Genomic DNA, 6,936 nt, shown 5'->3' with positions numbered 1-6,936 from the left:
TGAATTTTTAAACATATGATTCTAAAAATAAAAATTTAAAAAGGCTTTAGAGTAGGGAAAAGAAATGTTATAGTTTCTCTAACTTATTTGAAAATACTTTATGAAAACTAACTTGAATAAAATATGAAAAAAGTTGAGAACTGTGGAGTCAGGGTTCCTGGTATGTACAAGTCTACTGTTATTTTCTCCTCATACTCCTTATGTTTATACTCTGTTCATAATGAAGAGTTCTACAAAATTCAAGACAGAGCAAACCTTTGCTTTGATTAAATTGCTTAGCCAAACGTACATTTATTACCAAGAAAAAGTAAAGATAAATGGATTACAAATAAATACAAAAATTTATTAGGAAAAAAGGGAATAGCAGAAGAACATATAAATAAACTAGATTAAAAAAAAATCTTATTAATTATACTGAAAACCTCATGAGGGGTTGGAAGGGAAATAAGGGCAAGGCAAGTGATGGTAAAAATCCACTAGTAACACTCATTAAAAAAAAAAAAGGGCATAGCAGAAATAACCAAAACTGGAATGAAAATGGATAAGTAATTGAAAGAAGAGAAATTAAGAGAATGATGAAAGAATACCTGGTATAACTTCATGTTAATGCCTTTGAAAATCTGCATGGATTATGATTTTCTAATAGAAAGAAAACCAAAAAACAAAAAACAAAAAAACCTAATAACCACAGAAGAAAGTAAGAAGTTTTTCAGGCACTTGGGCTCACCTTTACTACAAAGCACCAAAACCAAAGAGTTCAGATGATATTTTCACTTAAACCCTTCATAGTAATGCCAGAGCTTTTTAACCCATTCTAGAGCACAGAAAAGGAGCCTGGTAGCACAACGGTTACATGCTCGCCTGCTAACTGAAAGGCTGGCGGTTCAAACCCACCCAGTGGTTTCATGGAAGAAAAGACCTGGCAATCTGCTCCCATAAAGATTACAACCTAGAAAACCCCACGGGGCAGTTTTATTCTGTTACATGGGGTCGCTATGAGTTGGAATTGACTTGACAGCATATAACAACAAAGCACAAAGAAGGAAATCTTCAAAATTATTTTAACACAGACAGAAAATCTGATACAGAAGACAAAGACAGCAAAAAAAAAAAAAAAAGCTGCAGCTCAATTTCATTTAGTAGTATATGGCTCCGAATCAAATGAAAATATCCATAATTAAGTAAAATAAAAGAATAAAACATTTTCTTACCAAATAAGGTTAATTCATTCACAGAATAAAAGGAAGTTCCAACAATAGAAGATGAATTATTTCACAATGATAGACATTTGAAATACCACTACAATTTTTTGTTTATGCAAAAAGCATTTGATTATGTCCACCACCAGGTTTTGATGAAAATTCCTTAGAAAAACATAAAAGGTGGGAGATTTCCCTTATATGATAAAAAAAACAGAACTATATCAAATATAAATAAGCATCTTACATTGATGATTTACATCACCAACATCAAAATCATGTATCTATTCGGACTAAGGCTTGATTAAAAAAAAAAAAGGCTTGATAGCAACCACAAAAGTCCTGCCCAGCAAGATAAAACTATAAACCAAAAAATACAGTTATTCTATCATTTATAGCATCTTTCTCACATCAGCAAATAGCTCGCTATCAGACAATTTGATTATCAAGACGCACATGAAGATCCTGACCTCACTCCCACCAAGCTTGAACTACTGTATCACTGTTTGTCCATTTCTAACCAGTCCTCTGCCTTGAAAAACCTGCATAAAACCACTTAAGCCAGACCCACAAAGCCCTAATTTCCCACTTTTGAGACATTATCCAACCCCTGTCAAGGTGGTGTTTTCCCTTGCTGCAGTAAATTTAATAAACTCGGCTTTGCTTGACCATAGCTCTTTCTGGCGATCTTTTGGGGAATAGGCCATGAGCAATGTACTGGTCAAACCCAAGAAACATTCCCATTAATAGATGATTAAATTAAGGGTGGGTTTAATAGTTCCACAATTGTTTAAGTGCTTTAAAAGTACCAGTAAATGCACTTTATCAACCTAACTAAAACAAGAATCAATTGGCAGGGAATAAAAAAAAGTATCAGTATTGGGAAAGGATTTTGATACATACTTGAAAAAATAGTTATCAGAAAAGCAACCAGAGAAAGTAAGGTGACCACTTAGGAAATAGAAGAAAGAAAGAAAAAATTCAGATTCAGATAAATTAACAAGAAAATACATGGAAAGGAACTACCCTCGCCGCAACAATGAAAATATTAACAGTAATTAAAATTATTGGATAAAAAGAAAGACATACCTTGTCCTTGGGTAGGAAGACTTAATATTATTAAATACCAATTCTCACCTAAATAAATTTATTAAAGTTGGTGAAATTGCAGTTTGAACTGTAATTTCTTCCAACAAGAAGACACATAAAACAGAAGGCAGAAGAAAAGACACACAGATCCACACAACAAAATGGAGCCAGGCACAGATGAAAATACAGCACAGTGAGCAAGATGGCATCACAGATAAGTGGGCGATTATTGCCAAATAATGGCAAGTAATAGCAAATAACTTGGCAATTTTAAGATTTCAAAACAAAGAAACTCCTCATGAGTTAAGAACTTGAATTAAAAAAAAAGCACACAAAAGAATTGTAAGTCAACATATGTAAGAGTTTTATGGGTTCAGTATAAATATCTTTCCAAAAATGACATGAAACTCAGAAACTATAAAAGCAAACATGGTTATACTTGAACATATAACAATTATAAACATTCTTATAACAAAAAACAAAGTTAAAAAGTGGGTAAAAATTATCTCTAATGCCTGACAATCCAAAGCTTATTTTCCAAATCAGAAAGAGACTAAAACTTTCCTCCACCCCCAAATTTGGACATAAAGAGGAACTTAAAAAATACAGATGGCTACTAAACCTATGAAAAAATGAACAAACTGAATAAAAACAAAAGAAATACAATCTAAGACAATAGTTTGGGATGTCACATTAGCAAAGATTTAAAATATACATAAAATCCATTATCTGTGAGGTTGTGAGAAAGCTGGCAATCTCATTCATTGCTGTTTGAAGATAAAGTTATTACCACATTTTTAAGAAAATCTTGAAATAATTTCAAAATTTGAAGTGTGCATATCATTAATCCTAGTAACTAAACTATTAAGTAATTTATTACGAGATAATAGACAAATGAAAAATTATTTATATATAGGGAGATTCACCGCACAGAAATTTGGTGCTAACATAAATCTCTATGAATGAGAAATGCTTAAAACATTTAATTATATTTCATCTACAAAACAGTCATGCAGTCATTCAACAAATGACACAGATGTGAAGTACTGAAATAGAAAATGGCCACTAAAAAAACTGTTAATGAAAGAGGCTGAGGAAGGATGTGTACAATATGGCCCTACTTCCAAACCCCCACAAAAAAATAGCGTGTGTGTGTGCGCGCGCATATGCTCACTAAAAGAATGCACACGACTCCCTTAATAGAGGAAAACAATGAGGATAGAATTGGGAGAGAGAAGGGCACTGAATTTATATTTTATATATTTAGATACGTTTTGAATTTTTGAAAAAAATCTTGCAGAGTTTGTATTTAATATATCCTATTTTGTAAATCTACCATATGGAAAATGAAAATTATAAATATATATTTATGGGAGCACTCAGATGAAGCCCTTGCAATTCCATCATTTTGAGCTGCTTGTGCAATAATGTTTCCTCTACTGAGGCTCCTTGGATTGAGTGAAGTGGCAGCAAGGGAAACAGTCACCATGCCCAAATTAAAGTCTCCTCGATGATATCCCAACATGAGCATTTCTCAGTTAAGCATTTCTTATCTGCAGGAGGTGTCCGCTGCAACACAGGAAAGAGAGGAGTTTCCATGCATTAGGAAGACTGTATCGTTGTTTTGGTGAAGCTGGTGGTAGAAGTAATGCCACCAGCTGGAACAAATCCAACACTACTGTGTGGTCATCACCTGCAAAGACACAGTGGGCAACTGGTAAAAGCGAGGAATACATTTGCTAAGGACCCCATCACGGGGCTATGAAACCAATGGGCACTTTTCTACTACATGTACTGGAAAAAAAATCTCCCCATGGGAAACAGAAAAAGCTTCATTTCCAGCAGTGGAGTCAATGTCATCGCCAGAAAAATAACTATAAAATCTCCTAACATCAAGGATGCCAGAGAGTACTGCTGTTTTTTGCTGTTCTAAAAGTGATGGATGTGTCCAACCACGTCATATTTTGTGTTTTTCTCTTCCCCTCTGTTTTCGGCTCCTTAAAGTTCTAAGTCATTCATTCATTTGATCAATTATTTCAGACAAAACCATTTGCTAGTCTTGCCATCTAACAGGTACAAGAGCCTACATGTATCTCATGCGTGCAACAATTCTCCAGCAACACAATGGATCCAGGCATGAAGGACCTAGCTCAGTTCATCAGGTGAATAAAGGAAAGTTAAGTGGATCCTTTATATTAACGACAAATGCACCAGCTGAGATGCAGAAAAGCTCTGAAGCTATATAAGAAAAGCTACAGCTCTTTAACTCATTATGCAATGCAATGCTTGGAGTTAATTAGAATGCAACCAAATGTCATCAGTCTTCAGTAGATTAACATTTAATATTCTACCCGGGCATGATCTCTCTCAGAAAGCAAGGACTATTCTAACTAAAACCTCACCTTCAAAGGGTGGCCCTTGGACAACAGGTATGTGAAGCAGCCTTTTTTCTGAGCAGTATCGTTTCAGGGATTTACTGGCATCACTCATCTCTAGAACACTTTCCAGGAAGCAATCTGAGGGGAAAAATTGAGAAACACAACTTCTGATGGAACAGGCAATACAACTGAAAGTTGGAAATTCACTTCTTGCTCCTTCATGCTGATTTCACGGAGAAGATGCCCCCCTTGCTAGTTAAGCAGCTCCCTAACTACAGCTAACTGCTCCATGGCTCTATACGTTTTAGGACCAGCAGACTGCATGTAATGTGCGTCTCCACACTGTGTCGCCTGAATCCCATTAAAAACTATGTTTCTTAATACTTATCTTTTGCCACTTAGTTGGCCAGGTTATCCACAAAACCATTCAAATGATCTACTCATATATCTATTCTCCAAAAAAGTTTGAGAACCTATTATATGCCATCACCTCTCATCTGTCAGTTTGTCATATTGCGGTGGCTTGTGTGTTGCCATGATGCTGGAAGCTATGTCACAGGTATTTCAAATACCATCAGGATCTCACATGGTGGGCAGGTTTCAATAGAGCTTCCAGACTAAGACAGACTGGGAAGAAACGTCTGGCAATCTACTTCCAAAAATTAGCCAATGAAAACTCTATGGATCACAACAGAGAATTTTCTGATATAGTGCTAAAAGATGAACCTTCAAGTTTGGAAGACATTTAAAATATACAGTGACAACCATAAACTCAAACATACCAATAATCATGAAGGTGGTGCAGGACTGGGCAGTATTTCATTCTGTTGTAAATGGGGTCACCACGAGTCACAGCCAACTCCACGGTAACTAACAACAACACTCCATGCTAGGCAACCCACAAGATGCTGTGTCACAAAAAATGAATTGAAAAATGTCTGGCCACGAAAAATTAAAAGTCCATTGATAAATCAATCATACTAATAAGGAGCTGAGAAATAATGAGTAAATGGTCTTACAGAGTGAAAACTCAGCTTTAAAATGAGATTGCTGAGGAAAGACTCCAAATTCTGGAAGATGCGTTATGACTCCACAGCTTAACTCTGAATTACTCTGTCCACTCTCAAAGGGCTCTGAGATGGACTCTCAATGCTATTTAGCTGCAACCCAATGTCATAAAGCTTAAGAATGACCTATCAACACCTGTTCATCCTAGATCTTTTCCTATAAATGTGGAAATTCCTGTCCAACAGTCATACCTGCAAGGATGTCCAAGAGACCACAGGTCGGAATGGAGAACTACTGTCTAAGAAGCAGGGTGTTACTCGTTCTCTGAGGCTGGCACTGTAAAGGTAAGAATATCAAGGATTTCTCTTCCTTTCTAGGATCTATCATCCCCTGACAGGAAAAAAAAAAAAAAGACGAAAGAAAGCAAGATGAGACACACAAAGATGGCACAGCCGAAACAGCAGGAAGCTGGAGATTTAGTTCTTGCCATTCTCTAATTAGAGGTTCCATTAATTCTACTTGATGGCGTTTGAACCTATAGCTATGACTTTCTAGTACCAACATCTTTTTGGCTTCTACAATCTCTTCCCTTACACTTTTTTTTAACCCCAAATTGCAATATCTGCATTTTATACTTCAAATTATATGTTCTTTCAGTGTCAATACTTGGTACTTGTTAATTTCTTTCAGGACATTAGTTATCATATTTGGTCATAAGTTATTTTAGGATAGATGCTCGAAGTCATAAAAATGCTAATTCATGTGCTATATTCTAAGCATGAATGATAATGCCTTGTTGCTCAGAAAAACGATCTGTGTACCAGTATTAACATCTTCTAATGAGCCTTGCCAAAATCATCCCCCTTGCTTAATAAATACATACATACATAAAGAGTATTTATTTATTAAGTCTGTACAGTTTTCCTACGTGTATTCATGGGCGAAAAAATGAGTAAGTGACTCCAGTGGGGAAGGGAGAAGAAAATAGTGCTCCTGATGCTGATACGGACAGTACTCAGAACTTTTACCTACAATAAACCTCTTTACTACTCCCCGGCCCCCTAAGGCTCTCATGGAGAAATAAGACAAGAAGAAACCCACATCAGGCAACTGAATATCCACACTGAGGTTCCTTTACCCTATGTTAGGCCAACTTCTGGAGACAAACCATTAAACCAGCAGTTCTCAAAATGCAGCCATGGAATGCTGGGGAAGGTTGAGGCACTTCTGAGGTATTTCTGAGGTCTTAGGACTTTCTACAT

The 6,936-nt window shown here is 35.9% G+C and overlaps 1 protein-coding gene across 5 annotated transcripts in view; it reads right to left on the bottom strand.

The window, feature by feature from the left end:
• Positions 1–3,337: 3,337 nt before the first annotated feature.
• Positions 3,338–6,936, bottom strand: part of LOC126087670 (uncharacterized) — a 332,855-nt gene continuing 329,256 nt past the window's right edge. For 3 of the 5 annotated variants that reach the window (XR_007519815.1, XR_007519817.1, XR_007519818.1), the window contains 3 exons: positions 5,926–6,064; positions 4,691–4,804; positions 3,338–3,981 (listed from right to left, as the gene is read on the bottom strand). The gene's annotated coding sequence lies outside the window, so the exon portion shown is untranslated. Of the gene's footprint in view, positions 3,982–4,690; positions 4,805–5,448; positions 5,575–5,925; positions 6,065–6,936 lie in introns of all 5 variants that reach the window. The other 2 variants (XR_007519816.1, XR_007519819.1) reach the window with 2 other exon arrangements.

This window comes from Elephas maximus, chromosome 13, assembly GCF_024166365.1.
Source record: "Elephas maximus indicus isolate mEleMax1 chromosome 13, mEleMax1 primary haplotype, whole genome shotgun sequence".
In the NCBI taxonomy this organism is placed as follows: Eukaryota; Metazoa; Chordata; class Mammalia; order Proboscidea; family Elephantidae; genus Elephas; species Elephas maximus.
The sequence above is the reverse complement of the archived record's forward strand: the minus strand, read 5'-3'. Positions and strand labels throughout refer to the sequence as shown.